The 18,777-nt window shown below is 49.7% G+C and overlaps 1 protein-coding gene across 3 annotated transcripts in view; it reads left to right on the top strand.

Moving 5' to 3' along the window:
- RXRG (retinoid X receptor gamma) overlaps window positions 1–18,777 on the top strand; it is a 154,964-nt gene that overhangs the window by 95,063 nt on the left and 41,124 nt on the right. For all 3 annotated transcript variants that reach the window (XM_019747337.3, XM_088801543.1, XM_019747336.3), the window contains one exon: window positions 7,849–7,951. The gene's annotated coding sequence lies outside the window, so the exon portion shown is untranslated. The remainder of the gene's footprint in view (window positions 1–7,848; window positions 7,952–18,777) is intronic.

Raw genomic sequence — 18,777 nt, 5'->3', positions numbered from 1 at the left:
TCCGGGGTCTGTTCATGGCAGGGGACTTCCCTAGAAGACCTTTCGAAGACCCTTTCAACCCTTTAACCGATTCCGTTCTAGCTGTGGCATTCTCCGGGTTGCTCAGAGGCAGAAGCTCTAAAAATAGAAAGCCTTATTATTACAGATTAAACTTCTTTCCACCTACAGAATTTTCTGAGAGTAAGAAGAGGAAGGCTGAGTGTGTGCTGAAGTGTTCAGGGAGCAGAGATGTATTGAGGGGTGAGGAGTGAAGAGGGGGCGTAGGGAATGTGAGGCGAGGCAGGTAATGAGGGGGAGGGTGAAGGAACGCTGATTGACCAAACGGATGGGCAGGGGGCCTTCCCGGTGCACGGTGCTCCCAGGGAGGAGGCATCACCCCAGCTGTAGGATGGGGCCACTGAATGCGGTGACTGTGCCCCTTCTAGGCTTCAGGGCAATGCCTGCATGCCCGCCTCTCACCCCATCACTCTTCTGCCTCCTGACGCATTGCGTGCTCCTAACAGTCCGTCTGCAAGGCTGACGAGGGCACTCAAGGAGCTATAAAGTCATATGAAGAGACGAGTGCAAAGAACAGAAGAAATGGAAAATACTGTTACTTGTACATTCCTGGTTTTTAAAAAGGTGATTCCCCAAATGGGGTCAGTGTCAGGTTCCAGGAACCTGGATTCATCCCTGTAGCTCTGCCTTGGAGGAGCCGAGAATAGTTTTCCTGTCTCTTTCTTATGACCCGAAAATCACGAGTCGCTTTCCCTGTGTTTCCTATGTCCTCTCCTCCCGGGGCACTTTCCTCCGTGTCCCATCAGCCCCCACTGCAGGGCTTGGTGGTCAGGCTGGAAACCTGGCCCTTCCAGTACCTGGCTTGGGGTACTGGCCTCTTGCATGGAATGATTTCAAATTGCCATTTGTCCACAGGTAGCAAAGGATGGAATAACAGCGTTTTCACGTAGTTCGACCCAATTCCTCCGAGTTTTCTCTTCTGCGAAAAGGAGGTGATAAAGGAGTTGTTTACTGGGTGCAGTTTCCGTTTTGCAAGATGAAAGGAGTTCTGGAGATGGGTCGCAACAACAATGTGAATGCACTGTTCAAAAAACAACATTCAACTGAATAAATGGTAAAGCTCTCATTGGCTGTATTCAGTGACTCAGGAATCGGGCAGCGTCCCATCCAGCAGCCAGACCGGGCTCCGGGGATCTGTGCACAAGGAGAGACATACAGGCAGAAGGGAGTGGGGACACGGAAGCTACATGAGGCAGGAAGAGGGTTGGTTATTACAAAGTCACTTTCTTTTAGAGGACGCAGGGCTCTATCCCACAGAGACCTAACTCGCTCATCAGGCGAGTCCAGGTGGGTTGGCGTAAATCCCATTTCTGGGAGAGCTGCGACTGTAATTAAATCTCAGTTTGGTGACGTGGAGCTTAGCATAGGTGACTCCATTTTGGGCCCGTTGTCTTGTTTTTAACAGGACTTAACACTGCTGAACTGTACACTTAAAGATGGTTAAGGTGGTAAATTTTATTCTGTGTGTTTTAGCAGAATTAAAAAAAACAGATAAAAAGTCTGTCTCACCTGATGCTGGTGAAGATGGACTAAGACGGTGTGGAAAGTGCTTTGCACAGTTCCTGGTGTGTGGCGAACACTCAGCTCAGTAACAGCAGCTTTCATTAGTAGTATTAGTGTTAATAGTCTGTTGTTCCCCAAATTGGCATTCTCTTCCTCCAGGCCACAGTCAGCTTGTCTCTCTGTAGTTAGGGAAGGAACAAACCATAGAAGGTTATCACTTAGTGGAATCTCCAAAATATTCCTTGTTGACATCAGGCTCTCCCTTCAGCTGGAGTCTGCTTCTCTTTATAAGAACAACAGCTAACACTCAACACAAATGAGCTCATTGAAGCCACACAATACCCCAGAGCATGGGCGTAATTCTTTTCATCACTTGCCTGAAGTCACACAGCTAGTAAGTGACAGTCCAGATAAGGCCATTCACTCCAGAGTCTACAGTTTTGACCGCTACGTCATGTGGCCTACACCCCACCCACCATTGCTTTAGAGTCTCTTTAAATGACCGGTTCCTCTTCAGCTGGGCCACCTGAAATGCTTAGGTGCTGTTCTCCTGTAATGCCAGCCATCACCTCCCATCTACAGGATATGAGAAGGGCACAACTGTTGGGGGTGCTGCACAGGTCGTGCGTCCCTCACAGGACTGCTCTGTTCAAATGTGCCTCCCCTCAGAGCTCTGCGGTGGACTCCCGTAGCCCAGAAGTTCTGTTTATTTAGTTTTGCATGCTCTTCACTCCCTAATTAATTAATGTAATATGGACACAGAGTAATAAACCCTAGGGCAATACAGAACAATAGAAAATGAAAGGTGGGACCGCCTCTTCCCCCACTTGCCTGCGCCTGTGTTTTAACTATTTCTGTTTCTAGTTCTTCTGGTGGTTATTTCCAAACTTTAACTCCAGTGCTTTTGTATGCCATCTTCCTTTTTTCCCACTTTCAGTGGTTTTATTGACTTCTCACAGTAAAAGAGGAACAGCATAACACATTTCCAGTAACTGTGTGCTTGCTCCTAATTTTGCTGCTTTGTGGTTATTTATCTATGTCATTTGAAGTAATATGTTTAGATTCATACTTTAAAAAGATTACGTTTCTTGACATTGCCACTTCAGACAGGATATCCTGACTCTGTCCTGTAAAAGAAGGAACCCACCACCGCCTTCCACGTTCTAACTTCTGTCAGCTGTTCCATTGCTCTTACACTGTGGGTTTAAAATATTGACATTCTGTTCTGTAACTACCATTAGGTCCTCTGTGTTTTGTTTACATGTTGATTTCAGAGATTGAGAATCAATGAGTATTTACATTATGAATTTGGAATTCTTACTCTTTTTAGGACCACGGTGTGTGACAGACCCATAGAAAAGATGCAATTCGATTATCGAAGTGAGTCAACACGGAGGTCTTTAGGCAGAAGTGGCTCTAAGGCCTTGATAGGTTGTGTAAACAAACCAAAACCTAAGCCAGAGTCAACTCCTATAAATGTGTGTGTATCGGGGAAATGAAATTTAAGGTCAACCAATCACAAACAGCCAACTAGGCAACCCCTAAGCTTCAGCCAATCAAATCATCTCCTTGCTTTGCTTCCGCGTCTGCTCCATAAAAGCCTCTCCTCTAGTTCCAGTCTGACAGACACCCCAGCAACGTCCAGTTTGGCACTGCCTGATTTGCTCAAATAAACTCTTAAAAAAATTTAATGTGTCTCAGTTTATCTTTTAACGTATATTGTTAAAACTCCTCCATTCAAAGGAGAATGCTCCCAGACGCAACATGAGCTGTTTCCGTACATTCTATCCGTGCTCATATCATGATACATTTTCATTTTTGTATATTTGGACTGTGACTTTTTAATACAGCTCTTTGCTAATTTTAGTTTTCCTGCTATTCCTAATGACCTTGATTTCTTCTTGTTCACAGTGCTGTTCTTTTACCTTATCAATAAGATCATCCAGTTTCCAATTCCAGTGATGGTTATAGGAAATTTCCTTGACTCTTGAAGGTATTCTTCTCAAAGACCTCTGCCCTCATTTTCTAATGTGCTTGGTTCCTTCCTAGTCCCCCTAGAGAACGGTCACTCTAGGATTTCAATTCATTTCACTTCTGGGTTACTTCCACTTTTCTGGGTCTCATATTCTCCGCTCTCTGAGATTTCTGTTTCGCTTGGCTGGAGTATGCTTTCAAATGATCATTACAGAAGGGCGAGTTGCAGGTGAGGTTTCTGGGTTTTTGCATGTCTCAAAGTCTCCCCTCCCCCACCTCCTTGAATGGTTTGGCTAGAATTCTAGGTTTAAGAAGATTTTTCATCTCTGCTTTGACCTCTAGCATTCAGTTTTAGTGATGACAATCTGATACGTGTTGCTTTATAGGTAGCCAGTTTTAATTTTTCCTAAATGCTTAGGATTTTTTTTTTTTTAAATCTTTGGTGTTCTAAACTTTAACTGGGCTGTAATTGGGTGGTAGACATAGTTTGTATTTTTTTTTTTTTTTTTGGTAAGTTCCAGGCATTTGTCTTCTTTTCTTTCTCTTCTTATTTTCCCCCTTCCATTTTCTCTGTATTTATTTCCTGGAATTCTCATTAAATGGATGGTCCACTTACTGGATTGATCCTGTAAGTCTCTTAACTTGTGAAATTATCCATCTCTGTCTTTTTTCATCTGTCTTTACACTTAATGGGATAAATAAATGTAAAATTTTGATAAGATTTTATGAGAAATAGGGTTTTATGAGGGAGGATAGCTGGGAGACCAAATTTAGAGTGGAGTTCAGGGAGGGCTTTTCTGAGGAAGTGACGTTCATGCTGGGTCTTGAAATATGGGTTGGAGTTGCCTGGAAGAGTGGGTGTAAGAGCTCTCCAAGCAGAGGGAGCAGCACATTTAAAGGCTGGGGCCAGGAAAGGCTGTGGCGTGTTTTAGGCACTGAAATGAGACCTGTGTACCTATGACACAGTGATCAGGGGCCAGAGTACATGAGTTTAGGGTAAAGAATAGCCAGAGGCTGGGTCGTGGGGACCTTGAAGATCAAGTTATGGTAACAGAGGTTATTTCTCGGTGCAATGATAAATCATTAAAGGATTTTAAGCTTGGGAGTAATATGATCAAATTTACATCAAAGCAGAACAACTCAGTCCATAGAGTGGCCAATGGAAGGAGTAACGGTGGAAGCAAGGAAGATGTTAGGAGGTTTTGTAGCAGCCCAGGCGAAGGAAGATGGTAGACCCAGGGGGATGCGTTGACAGGAAGAGAAGATCTGACAGATTGCGTGGTGGATGAGACAGAAGGAGCAAGGGGAAAGGGTCTCCTGGATGACTCTGAGATTTCTGGTGTGAGCAGTGTGGTAGGTAGAAATGCTATTAGGTGATGGAAGACCCTGGAGGAAACACAGATGGGAGGGGAGACCATGAGTTTAGCTGGGTTATGTCAGGTGTGAGACATCCCCCTGCTGATGGCCAGTCAGCCTCTGAGTACTTGGATCTGGAGATTCGTGTGGGAGGCCAAGGCAATTGCTTCAGGAAGGAAGTGGAAGCGTTGATAGTGTTGAATGCTGTCAACACTACCAAGTAGACCATAGCTGAGACATATTCATTCAAATTTGAAACCGAGATTTTTGATGGCCTTGGAAAGAGTGGTCTTATTAGAGCGGTGGTTCTGAAAGCCAGACTTTGTGAGTTAAGAAGTAAGTGGAAGGTGAGCAAATGGGCTGGGGTGGGTGAGAGAGGGCTGCACAGGCAGCACCTTCAAGGAGTATTGACTCTGAAGGGGAAGAGAGGACAGAGCTCAAGGGAAGTGTAGCATAACGTGGGTTTCCACATCGAAACGATTCATTAGACTGTGAGCTCCAGAAGGGCAGGAACCATGTGTCACACCTCCTTCTCTCCTCTGGGCTGGCACAGTGGCGGGAATACAGTCGTTGATCAAACCGTGTTCACTGAACCTGCTGGAATATGCAAAGCCTTAGCAAAGAGAACTGTTCTACCAGCCATGGCAGGTAGAGCTGGCTCAACACTCGGCCTCCAGGGCTGCAGCTGACGTTGACCACGGGTCCAGGTAACGGCAGAGTGATGACAGTCATGACGTGTGTAAGCTGTCCTTGTCAGCCTGGCCTCTTGGAGGTTAGCCTGCCGAAGGTTCTACTCGAGAAAGAGGAAAAGGAGCCAGCGGCCGGTTGGTAAACCCCAGGTCCTGGCTTCAGAGGTGAACAGTCCTGTCAGGATTTCTTCTCCCGAGTACCCACTATGCACGGATCCCCGTGCCGTGGGTTTCACATGTTTTCTCATCATTTCACAAAGTCCTTCACATTCACAACTATCACTCACATTTCATAGATGGAGCATGAAAGTTCAGAGAGGGTAAGCCTATCTCCTAAGGTCATATGTGTTGTAAATAGCAGAGTTAGGATTTGAACCCAGGTCTTCTGATTTCACGAGACGACACTTACCCTATAACGGCACATGGCAACGCAGCGGGGCAGAAGAGGAATGACATGGGCTTTAATGGCCCCAAAACTCCTGATGGTGTGTGTGTCTTTTCAGTGACTTGCAAGGGACATGAAGAGCAGATGGTAATTAAATGATCACGGGTGGGAGGGAGAGGAGGGGAGAGAAGGCGGGTAGCTGAAGAGATTGATTCATAAATGGGATGAGAGACTCTAATGTAATTCAGGTGAGTGGACCCCGGAGGGGCTGTGCCAAGGGATTCTCATGAAACCCTGGTTTTCGGTCCTACCGCATAGCTTTCTCAGGGAAGTGAGGACTCCAGGCTTTTTTGGTTTGTATTGTTCCTGTACTCTGGCCTTATGAAATAAAATGTACGGAGGAAAGGGGCTGTGATTTGTGACCTATTCATAGCAAAAACAAACAATTCAGAAGACTAAAGAATATTTTTGTTTAAAATATTGACATTATTTTTCTCATTGTAAGTGTCATCGCTAATAGGAAAAGGTAATCGAGAACTTGTAAAATATTGAGAAGTTTGCAGAAGAAAATAGACATCCCCTTAAAATCCCACGACCAGTTCATCATTGTTCCAATTCTACTGTATTCCAGTCTAGAGAATATGTTCGAAAACATTTAAAGCTCCTTTACATGCACATAAAATATTGAAAGAAGCCGTAAGTCATTTCTTCTTTTCCCTGTAGGCACATCTGATCTTAAACTAATGGAAGAGTCTAGTTTTTCTTAAAAACCGTAGAAAGGGAATATTCTTAGCCATCCATGATATTCCTTTCCGGTGGCCCCCACATGCTGACAGCCAAGGAGCCTTTCAGTTTCCTAATCGAAACCTTCCTGGCAACAGTAGAGATGTCTGTGTATTTAGTAAACACAAAAATGGCCATACTCAATGTCTATTTTCCCGAAGGAGCCCAAGCCAGTGGATGAGATAAAACCAAGAAGGGACCACGCTCTCTTCATCACCGTGATTGTCTCGGGGCCTCAGCTGTAGCTGGGGAACTAGCAGGAGGTGGAAATAAAGTGAAGGTTAAGCAGGAGACACTTGGGGGGCCGCTGGAAGGGGGAGCTCTTTCAGTAACAGAATCATAGTAAACATCTCTGAACAGATGTTCTCTTTTTTTTTTTTTTTTTTTTAAAGATTTTATTGGGGAAGGGGAACAGGACTTTATTGGGGAACAGTGTGTACTTCCAGGACTTTTTTTTGTAAGTCAAGTTGTTGTCCTTTCAATCTTAGTTGTGGAGGGCGCAGCTCAGCTCCAGGTCCAGTTGCCATTGCTAGTTGCAGGGGGCACAGCCCACCATCCCTTGCGGGAGTCGGCAACCTTGTGGTTGAGAGGATGCGCTCCAACCAACTGAGCCATCTGGGAGCTCAGCGGCAGCTCAGCTCAAGGTGCTGTGTGCAATCTTTAGTTGCAGGGGGCACTGCCCACCATCCCTTGTGGGATTCGAGGAATCAAACTGGCAACCTTGTGGTTGAGAGCCCTCTGGCCCATGTGGGAATCGAACCCGCAGCCTTCGGAGTTAGGAGCACAGAGCTCTAACCACCTGAGCCACCGGGCCGGGCCCTGAACAGATGTTCTCTTGAAGAAAACCCAAAGGTCTCATGGCTCCCTGGGGGCCAGAACCCAAGATACCAAACTGGCAGAAGCTAATGCGAGTCCAGTTTCTGGAACAGAGAGGGACGCACGAGGCAGGAATCCTCCTCCGTGCCCATCTGACGCGCTTTCCGTTGCATTGGCCGCCGCCTGTGCTGCGCCGTGCGTCTCAGACGGCCAGGTGGTATTTTCACAGGGTGATGGAGTTTGATGGCATGGAAACTAGCGCTGGTTTTGACCTTCTCTTCACAGTGCGCAAACGTGCTGGTTCTTCACGCTGTTAGGACTCTTGGAAAACATCGTCAACCAAGGGGCCATGCCGAGTTACAAGAGAACTTCTGAAACTCATCCATCGGTGAGTACAAAAACGTAAATACATAAATGCGTGTTTCTAATTTTTTTGTAAATTCGCAACCTGGCTTTATCCAGAGTTTTGCACATGTTTATATCTTAAAAAAAACAAAAAACCGTTGGGGGGACCAACTTAAGTACACAGGGTGGTCCTAAATTGCAGTAGCGGCAGGAAATCTGGAGATGCTTAAGACACCCTCCAGGTAGCAGGGCCCAGACGGAGCGGCCACCTGAGAGGCAGGAAGCCCCGGGACTGTTTGTTTGCTCCCTGGTGCCTGCTCTGTGTCTGTCACGTGTGCATTTTCCTCCACCCCCCTCCTGTGTGCGTGCCCACCCCCCTCCCCATCTGCAGGCTCCCTCTTCTTATCAGATGCGGCTCCTCTTCTCCACATCACATAATGCCCGTTGCCATAGCACCCGGGCACTTCGCGTTATTAAGACAGTCTCTTTATTAGGAAGCCTGCCCCTCCCAGGAAGCCAGGCGCCTCGAGCGGGTTGACAAGATGATGAACCTGTGTCTTGGGAGGCTCAGGGGTTTGTCAGGGGGTCAGGCAGATTTGCCAGGTCAGACAGCGTGGCCGGCAGGCCCCACTCCTGGCCGCACGTCACTGCGGAGAGTGCCTGAGACTCACGGCCACATCTCGTTTCATGGCCTTTTTCTTCCATCATCACCCAGAATAATTATATTAATACATGTTATCACACTTCCCACTTTACGAAAAGGCTTTCCAGTACATGCCTTCTTTAAGCCCTCACTCAGGGTTTTGTGCTCATTTTAAAGGCCGAGGACCCTGGAAACAGATACTCAGAGGGGTCTGACTGTTCAAAGTCATGCAGTCACTCAGGGGCAAAGCAAAGACTCAAACCAGACCCACTGTCCCCATAGCCACTTCTCTCATCATAGACACACAGGTGAGAAATAATTGTATGCCTTATGCAGAATGGGTGCTCAGTAATTATTTATTGATTTATTGGACTAAATGTGTTGGCTTTTGAATCAAATGTGATGGTACTGACACACCATCACTGGCTTTGGGTTAATTTCCCAGTAGGGAAACTATTCTTCTTACCTTTTTTTTTTTTTTGAGCACCGACTATGAACAAGGCACGGATGGAAGTGTGAAGTGTTGGGGGTCCAACACCTGTGTTCTCAGACGGTGGAGGGTGGATGAGTCTGGGCCGCACACAGAGCTACTTAGTCCAGCAGAGTGCGATCGACGCCATCCCTCCTTTCACTGAGTGTTTCCTGTCTGCGGACAATGTCCTCATGGGGCTTTCTATCGGCAGTGGGATGCAGGTGTTGCCCAGACAGATACATAGTTATTTAACTGTAACTGTGAGGTGTGCTGGGTGTATAATAGGAGCACAGAAATGGAGGTTCTGACCTTGGCTGCAGAACAAGGGGGGGCTGTGGCATGGAGAGCTCCCTAGGAAGAGACTGATCCAACAAGGTGGGTGACATGCTCGCCCTGTCCCCCCCCCCCGAAGGAAACTGAGGTCCCTGCCCTCATCACAAGTAGGCCAGGCCCTTCGTGGAGGCTGAGGAAACTGCAGGCATTAAAAAGTGAAGGGCGTGAGGGCTGGGTTCTTAGCAGCACACACTCAGCTGTGCCTCATGCTGAGAAACGCCGGAGGTCACAGAGCTGAGTGGGTTGCGGATCAGGACAGAGAGGTGGGGGTAGGAGTTTCAGGAGCAGGAAGAGAGAGAGAAAGAGATACAGAGACACACAGAGAAGAGAGGAGCAGGGAGTGAAAGAGAAGACAGGGACGGCCTGGCTGGGAAGGACCAGAAGACGGAGTGTTTAGGACAGGCTAGGACTCGGCTGAAGGACGTGGGCCGTGAGGACATGGCTTCCGGAAGCGTGAAGCAGCTTCAGCCAGAGCAGGGAAGGACGGAGCGTGCGAGGTGCATTTGTCTGGAGGCTGGAATGTGCTCCGTCGGGGGAGGGCTGTAGGGCGTGCAGAGGTGGCATGGACCCAGTACCTCTGTGGGCAGCGGGGGGCCATGAAGAAGATTCGGTCCCAGGAGGCAGGCACGTCAGAGCTGTGCGTGAGGACGGATGTGCCAGGAGAGCACGGGTGGGCAGCAGGATGGCAGCCGCCCCTCTGCCTCGTTCACAGCATCTTCCTGGTCTACCACAGAAAACCTGAGCGATAAGTGGCAGTTTATCAGTTCCCTGCCCACCCTCCAATGGGAGAGGCTGATTAACTAGCATCCGTCGTGACTGCCTTCCTTAATTACCAAGCATGAAGCAGCCATCACTGAGGCACAGACAGAGCTCAGCCCTGTCCCTCCAAGGTGAGGACATAAGGGATGTTGGAGAACTACTCACTGGATGAAGTGACTCCCCTCCCTTTGTGCTTTAGTCTGTGGTGGCCTGAAGTCCTTGGACCTATCTCCACATGCCAGGATGTGAAGGGGGTCCTCTCTGATTTCACAGCCCTCCAGGCTTGGCTGGCTGAGGTCGGCACAGTATGTGGACAAACCCGTCAGCACAGGGCGGAGGCAGGAGGGGGCCATATCAGCCCCACACATAGGCTTTGATTTGGCGACAGAAAGGCTCCATTCCCCAAATATCTGGGCCCCGGCCTGCTGTTGTGTCTGAAATTCCACCTGGAGAGTTGTTGCTGGTTGGGCAACTTCAGAAATAGTGTTGCACCCTTAACAGCTGCTCAGGGTGAAGCCACAGTCCCTGCTGGCCCCCCTGCGTCCTCCAGCTCTGTCTCTCTAACTGCAGACCTGGGGCTGCTGCTCGCCCGGCCCCCTGCATCCTAATGGCTTTGAACTATTTCGTATCTCTGGGGCCTACTTTCTCCCAACAAAGACTTTCCAGGAGCCATAGCTGCAGGCCAGCACCACCTCACCCCCATGCTCAGCCCGTTTTTCCAGAACCTTCGTCTGACCAGAGCCTGGGCCTCCTGCTTGCCAGGCACAGAGGGCTGGGCGGTTGGGGTCTGCAGCTATGAGGCACAGTGAGGTCTAGTGGGACGAGCACAGGGGTGAGCCAGCAGACTTGGTTCCTAGGCCCGACCCCACTGCTTAGGTGCTGACGCTGGGACATCAGTTAGGCCATCGAATGGCGGTCACGCTGGCCGTGCAGGTACCTGGGAGGCTCCAGTGAAAAGTCTCCTGGTAACAGGGTGCATACTCACTTAAGGTTTGGCCTTCGTCAGACACCTTTCTGTAAGGCTGTGATTCTTGAACTCTATTGCTCGTCCACCTCGCCTGTGGAGCTTGTTAACGATACACGTGTCCGGGCATTCTCCAGCTCCCAAGACTCACTCAGAGGGTCCAGGCAGAACCCAGGAATCGCTGCATTTACAAGCCTCCCAGATGAGTCTGACGTGGATGGTGCTCAGACCCTTTGAGCTGCAGGGGGCGCGGTGGGGGACAGTCTCAGATCCTCTCTTCCCCAACTAATTCTGTTCCGTGTCCCATGGCTGATACCGGCTAAACTGGGTCTGGTATCTTTTCTAAGGCTGATGGAATCCACTGACTACAGAGACTTCGCAAGCCATGTCTGATACTGCTAAGCATTCTGACTGCACGACCCCTCCCTGTGCCACACCCCTGCCCCCCAGCCCCTGCCCCCAGTCAGCTATTTCTCTGCCTTTCGGGAGTTCTGTTCATTTTTGCTACTGGGAAGAGTGACCTGAATGCCGGTGGGGAATACAGCTCTCCCTCAGGTCCTTCCAAACTGAGTGCTTTCTGGCCCTTGGGGACTCGTGGCTGGAATTAGGGATGGTGACACAGGGCTGGCTTTCAGCAGTGACAGAGCTGCGTCTTGGCTGAGCACGAACTCGAGGCCTGCCCCGTTACAGAGCAAACCATCACAGCAGGTTAAGTCTCACGTCCTAGTCGCCAGTCCTTTCTGACTGCAGCCCCCTTCATTCTGCTTGCAGTAGTATTCCATACCTGTGGATACAAATAAGCTATAGGTGCGTCTGTAGACTGCCAGCTGCTCCTCACACAGGGAGTTCCATCCCTGGAGCTCACACAATTGCAGGACCTTGCTATGCTGTAAATGCGTGGGAACAGAGCAAGGTCGGCGCTGCCTGAGCCCTTCGTGCCAGCTCCACGCTTTGCTCGGGGGACCTCTGGAGAGAGCGAACCGTGGCCTTTACCACCATGCCAAGCCCGTGCCTGGGGCTCCTATGTGAAAACCCAGTCCAATATAACAGACACTTGCCCCCATGTAAATATAGCTCCACAAGTGGTGAGGCCTTGGGGCCGCCCTGAGGTTGACGCTGAGGTTCCTGACGTCTGCCTCGCCCTTCGCAGCTGCCAGGATGGGAGCCTACCTCCTGCGTCTCTGGAGGTATATTTAGATCCTCTTCCCCAAGTGAGTGGCATCTGAAAATAGATTGCCCGGCCGGTGCGATTGGGTTGCAGCCTGCGGTCTGCACCTCTTACAGCCAGTATACAGTCCACACCAGGACCCAGACGGGAGCCAGGAGCCAGCTCAGTCCGTGCCTGTTCTGTAGGCCCGAGGGCAGTCTCCTTGTCGTGGGGCTGGGCTCTGCTCCCGCCACTGTTGCTTCCTCCCTCTCGGGGACTCGAACAGACCTTCCTGAGGTCTGGTGGTGACACCCACCTCTTCGGCTGGGGCTCCTGGATCTGGAGCCAGCCCGGACTGGCGTCCGTAATTGCTGTGCTGGCCTCTCTCTGGAGGGGCCAGATGTTTGCCTCTGGTCGCAGCCCCAGTTTTCTCTCAGCGGGATCACGGTTGTTGTGTATACTGAGAGCGCCCAGGGAATCTGCAGCTGTGGCCGAGTTGTGTACAGGGAGGGTTGATGAGCGTGACCGGGCCGGGAACCAGGGTATCCACGTGACAGTTCCTTCGACCCTGAAAACTGTATGACAACGTTTAGTTTAGAGTTAAAGGTAGTTGTCAGCTACCCTTAGACTCGTAGCTTGTAGCCCCATGAAAGCAGGAATGAAGCCTGTCCTGTCCATAGTTGTAATCTCAGCATCCATTCAATCCAGAAGCATTTATTGAGCACTTACTGTGTACAAAGCAAAAGGCTAGAGTCTCTGATAGTGTAAAGATGAGTAAGAGGTGGTCTCTACACGCAAGAAAAAGATTCCAGTTTCACAGCTAGTTATCACACAAAGGGAAGTTCAACTACTGCTGTGGTAAACATTTAAGCAAGTCATTTTGGAGAGCGTTGGAAGTACTAAGTATTTGGAAGGGGGCATTGAGAGAGGAACTGGCCGGTAGGGAATGCTTTCGTGAGTAAGGTTTTGACAGCACAGGGCTGGGAGCAGGGCGTGAGCGTGTCATGCTGAGACCACCACCAGCAAACCTGCAGGGGGACCTCACCACCACCTCTCCTGCTAGGAAGGGCTTCTCGGGTTCAGAAGCTTAGTTATGTGCTAGCAGATGGGCCAGTGGGGTCATCCTGGAAGCGGTTTCTCCTTCTCAGCTTCTTGTGAGAGGAAGGCTGTCTCTCCTTCAGTCCCCAGTCCCCAGATGTGCACATTAGGAGAGCGTGGGGTTCTTGTAACAGTTCCAAAACCCAGCCCGTGAGCCCAGACCAACGGAATCATCTCTGGATGTGGACAAGGGCATCTGTCACTTTTTAAAGCCTCCTGGGTGATTCGAATGTGCAGACAAGTTTGGGAACCACCCCCTTGGGGCAAACTTAGCTCAGTCAGCTGGTTTCCCCAGGGAGCAGAGCAACTGGCTGTGCTACAAACTCCGTCTGCAAAGCCATGCAGACACCTTGTAGATAGAGCGTGTGCCTTTGGACACATCTCAGGCCTTATGGAAATGGCCCCGTTTTTGACGGTAGCTGAGAATGTTCTGGAGTCAATCAGCATTCTTTCTGAGTTAGCACCTCACTTCTGTCCTCAGAGGATCTCAGTCACCAAGGCCGATGTACTGTGCTTGTGCTTGTCGTGAGCTTGTCCACGCGTGAATCTGTGACCCCAGGAGAGGAGCCCGTGAAAATGAAATTTGGGCTGTCTACTGTCAGAAGCTGGGAACACTCACGTCCTCGTGTCCGGTGCCCTGGAGTTGACTTCAGGAGATCTCAGCATAATCAATGTGTTTTTATTCCTTCATTAGTCACACATTTACTGGATTTCCATTCTGTGTTGGGCTCTATTGTAAAGGCTGTTGGGGCCACAAAAATGACTCAGGCCCAGTTGCCAGGCATTGAGGGTTTGGTGTTTAGTAAAACGGGGTTGCAAGGGATTCATGATAATAATACAAAGAGGAAAATGTACAGTGACCCCAGGGTGGTCCCAAGCGCCTGGGTGGTCTAGGAGAGAGAGACTGGTTCAGCGAGAGGCCACCTAAGCGCCCCATGAGAACGGCCTGGAAGAACGGTTAGTATCTGGACAGAGAGCAGAGGAGGGGGAGCAGAGATGCAGAGGGACACGTCCCCGGAGACGGGTTACTGGGGTGGCGCCATTGGAAAATGGCGAGTGGTTTGAATTTGACCAGTACCTGAAGGGGAGACGAAGCCAGGAAGGGAAGTTTCCAGCAATACACAGCTGACGTGCTGTGTGAAACCCAGAAGCATGGAACTCTTGGAGGCTAGATCTTCTAAAGGGGAGACCTCAGCATTTTCCTCCCAGCCTCTAGAAGACACCTCCCCCTGGTAGCCCTCCCCCACCTCTACTTTCTCCCCCAGGCTGAATCCTACTCACCGTTTAGATCTGAGCAGAAATGGCGTTTTCTCGAAGAAGTCTGCCCTGACCTTTCCATTTAAATTAGGCTCCCCTGTGATGGCCTCTCATCCCATCCAGTTATTTTCCTTCCCAGCACTTATCATGGCTTATGATGATACATTTATGTCTGTGACTTCTGGTTTGCTACCCGTCTCCTCCCTCAGACTTCACAAGCTCCCTGAGGCCAGGGACTTTGTGTATCTGGTCCCTTAGTGCATCCGCAATGACTGACACACAAAAAGCTCTCTGTTGTATTGGCTGAATGGTAATTGAATGAATGACAGCAAAGAGAAAAAACAATATATAGATTCCCCCCCCACACATGTACAGTAGAAACATATTATGATAAGAAAAGGATCATTGTCTGGTGAGAGACACATTGGCTAAGAGTCAGAGATGGGGGGTCTGGTTTTTATACCCATTCCTGGCACTTGCTAATTGAGGACACACATCTGAAATAGAATTTGTTAGAGTAGCTATCTTTCCTGCTGTGACATCACAGCCTGGGTCTCCAATTCCTCATTTACAATATCGGGATAATACAGACTGTCCTATTTCACTTGAATATTTGGGAAAACACATCGAAACTTTATATAGTGTTACGTAGGTAGAGTACTACACAGTATGAAAATGTTCATCTGTATCATCAGAGTGGAGATGTTTGCCTCTAAATTTTATATCTAGTTTCTATTGGCAGTTGTCAAATACTTAATTTTGTTTTTCATTCGTGTTCGCTGCAAACTATTATTTTCTATTGCCATTGGTCAGAAGCGAAAAAATAAATACACAAGCGAGACCAGTGGTAAAGCTATATCCTGTCATTACCAGGCGAACACGACACTGGGCCGCCTCGGTGTCAAACGTACCAGTGGAAACACATGTTCTTTCATCTACCCGGAGGCACTGATGGCTTTCATCACAGCAGAGCGGATCATTTCAGAGGACGAGGCCATTAGCCTGGACAAGAAGTGAGCTCGGCATCCTCATGAATGAATTAGCGAATTCCCACTACGGACACGAGTATTTGGCCTTTCGTTTGACGTCCGAATGAGAATCCGGGAACAGCTGGAGACTGCAGTGACTGGAGTCAGTGGGGTTGTCTGGGAAGGGCTTATGGAAGGATCATGTTTTTATGTCAACAATGGTCTGAGACAAGACACAGTGGTGCCAAGCGAAAAATGTGGATTAAAAAGAAAAGCCCCATTCACATTTCTTGCACTTTAGGCAAAGTATATGGCTTGTTATGGGATATGAAAGCATATGGAAGGTATCACAAGGAGAGCATGCTGGGACGGTTTGGCTATAAGTGCATCAAGCATTTCCTAAGGTAGAAGTATGTATCGAGCACCTACTCGCGTTTCTGGTGTTCATGTGGGGAATAGTTTATGAGGGGAAAGTGTGCGAGAAAGTAAACGGGCATGAGCACCGAACCAGAGTTGGCGTGAAAAAACTGCATTCCCACACTGAGCAAAACAGCCAGACAGAAGGGGCCATCAAAGAAAGGGAAGAAAGAAAAACAAGAAAGGATTACTTTCTTGTCTTTGTATAGACGTGTACAGTATAAAACCAAAAGAAACGCCAAACCAACCCAAAACAACACAGCATGTGCATACCTGTCACCACGTTTGATCCACAAAACCAAAACAAAGTCCAGAAACCTCAGTGAGGTCGGCCCGTGGGTGATTCTCCAGAGAGTGAAGGAGCTCGCTGAGGTGGTGGGGCTGGTGTGCTGGGAGCTGTGCGTCCCTGGGTCTATGGTGACTGTCCCGGAGCACCTTCCAGAGAGCTCGGAAGGTGGGTCAAGGCACGATGCAGAGGCCTCTCCACGCCAGGCTCAGGAATCTGGTCTTTATTCTGTGACCAGAAGGAGACAATGTACCCCACGTAGTGAAGGGGGAAGAAGGTAGAATCCACCACAAGCCAACAGCGGGTCACCTGACAGTGAGCTTGGGCAAGGCCCTAGAGAGAGCTTTCTAAAGGGTGGACTTGGAGTCCTTAGAAGAACCCTCGCCAGCAGTAGCTCGCCACAAAAACTCGCTTCCTTCTGTGATGGGCGTGTGACAGAAACTGTAGTTTGTCACCTCAATAAGACACTTGCTTCAGATACCTCTGTGGAGAAGTGAGATAATTCACTTGCCCTGCATTTTCAAGTTGAAGGGGATTGTAGAACTACTCCAGCCCTGCTCCATCATTTTACAAATGAGAAAAAGGAGTCAAGGAGCAGACTTGCTTACGTCATATTGTCATCGTCGTCGTCATCGTCACAAAAAGAGCTCGCTCGCTGAGCATGTGCTGTGCATCTGGGGTATTCTAGGGACTCGTGGGTGGACTCATTTAACCCTCACGACAAAGCCATGCGGTAACGACGGCCCAGGGAGACTCGGTGGCTGTCAATGCCACAGGCTGTTGGCCGTGGGAGTGGGCCTGGAGCCCGAGGTGGTGCTGTCTCCACGGATCCAACCTCTCCAGGCCGGGGCCCTCAGCAATGGCGGGACAGAGTGTCTGCAGCACGAATGAATGGAGTTTCTGGTGGCATGCTGTTTTCTGTGTGTCCTTGGCAACATTTTTATCCATGAGTTGGATGAAATATGGAAAGAAGTTTGTCAGATTTTCAGACGTCATGAAGTGGAAGGAGGAATAAGAAATTCCCCGGATGACAGAAGCTGGGTCCCAAAGCCCTGGGAGGACGGGTGGATCCAAATGATCCGTTTCAGAGGACTATGGGAAGACAGTGCGTGTTGGCCCCCAAGCTCTCTGCCCAGGATGGAACGGAGGACGTGTCCAGCCTGTTCTAGGAGTTAGTGACTGTGGTAAGCCACCCGGCACTCGGCAGGTGCGCTGAGCCCGCAGCCAGCCAAGGGAGCCCGGTGCTCGGGTCTTTCTTCCTCCCTCCTGACCTGCCTTGGCTCTGACTCCCATCTCGGCCCCTCCCCCCTTGTCATCCAGCCTCTGCTTCTGCTCTGGCCCTTTCTTTATTCCTAGTTTCTGTTCTGGGTTCTCCTACTGTTTGAATCTTGATTTTTCCTCTGTGGGGCTCTGATTTGACTACCTCGCTGTTGGTGTCACAGCAGGAGACACCTTCTCATCCCTGTTCCTGCCCCTTAGAGCTCAGTCCACGACACTGACCCATCGTGGGTGTGCTGGCGGCACCCCCATTGCTCTGCTAACACATATACTACGAGGAGACGATTTGGACCAGGTCTGGGTGCCGCATCCCTGTTTGGCTAACCCTTTTCCCCGCCATGAGGGTGTCTCTATGTATATTGAAGTACATTCATGGAGAAAGGATAGGTTGTGGATGCACCTGAACACTCAGCGATTCATGGAATGATAGCAAGAGGCCGGAGTGCCTAGAGAAGGTAGACTGCAGGCGTGGGAGACTTGTGTGTGAACTTTCAGAAGACCCCACCATGACAGCCCCCATAGGCTTCTCGTGAGTGGCTCCAGGGACTAGCCTAGAACCTATGGGCAGAAGCTGTACAGATTTCAGCTCAATAAAAAACACTTTCTCATGGTGAGAGCTGTCTAAAAATGGAATGGTACTGTAGTGAGCTCCCTGTTGTTGGAGGTATTCAAGTATAGGCTGAGCAGTGGCTTGTGGGAAACGCTGTGTCACAGACCCAGACATGCCAGGGGTACTTGGACTCTCATCTGTGGGTCAGTCCCACCCAGGAGGGTCTGTGAGTGAGGCCTTGGTGATGCTTTGTGAGCAGGTGGCACTGACCGTGGGAGACAGGAAAATGCCCGCCGGTGAAACATCAGAGAATGACCACTGCCGAGCCAGCACGTCCTCCCTACCTGTGACGTGAGCAAAGCTCGGAGCCCAAATGCCCCGGCCACCATGGCAGGACAGACCCACGCCAACGTGAGGGCCGCTCTGTGTTAGTTTTCCATCCTGGGAGATGAGTCTCACGCTTTTCTGATCTTGTGCTCATGAGAGGGCTGGCTTCTCTCCTGCCCCTGTGCCCCCCTCTCCTGCTGGCGTCTCTCCTGCCCTGTGCCCCCCGCCCCACTTTCCGGGATCCAGCACCAAGTAAGTGCATTGGACAGTCAGCAGCCTGAGTGAGAAAATGCATCTTCATCAGACCCCATTGATTTCTGAGGGTGCAAGCCCAGGAAAAGGCACCTGAGGAGCCTCCCACCCCCACCAC

This window comes from Rhinolophus sinicus, chromosome 11 (genome assembly GCF_057876585.1).
Source record: "Rhinolophus sinicus isolate RSI-liver-muscle chromosome 11, RSI-T2T, whole genome shotgun sequence".
Lineage (NCBI taxonomy): Eukaryota > Metazoa > Chordata > Mammalia > Chiroptera > Rhinolophidae > Rhinolophus > Rhinolophus sinicus.
Note: the sequence above shows the minus strand (reverse complement) of the source record. Positions and strands in the feature narration are given on the sequence as shown.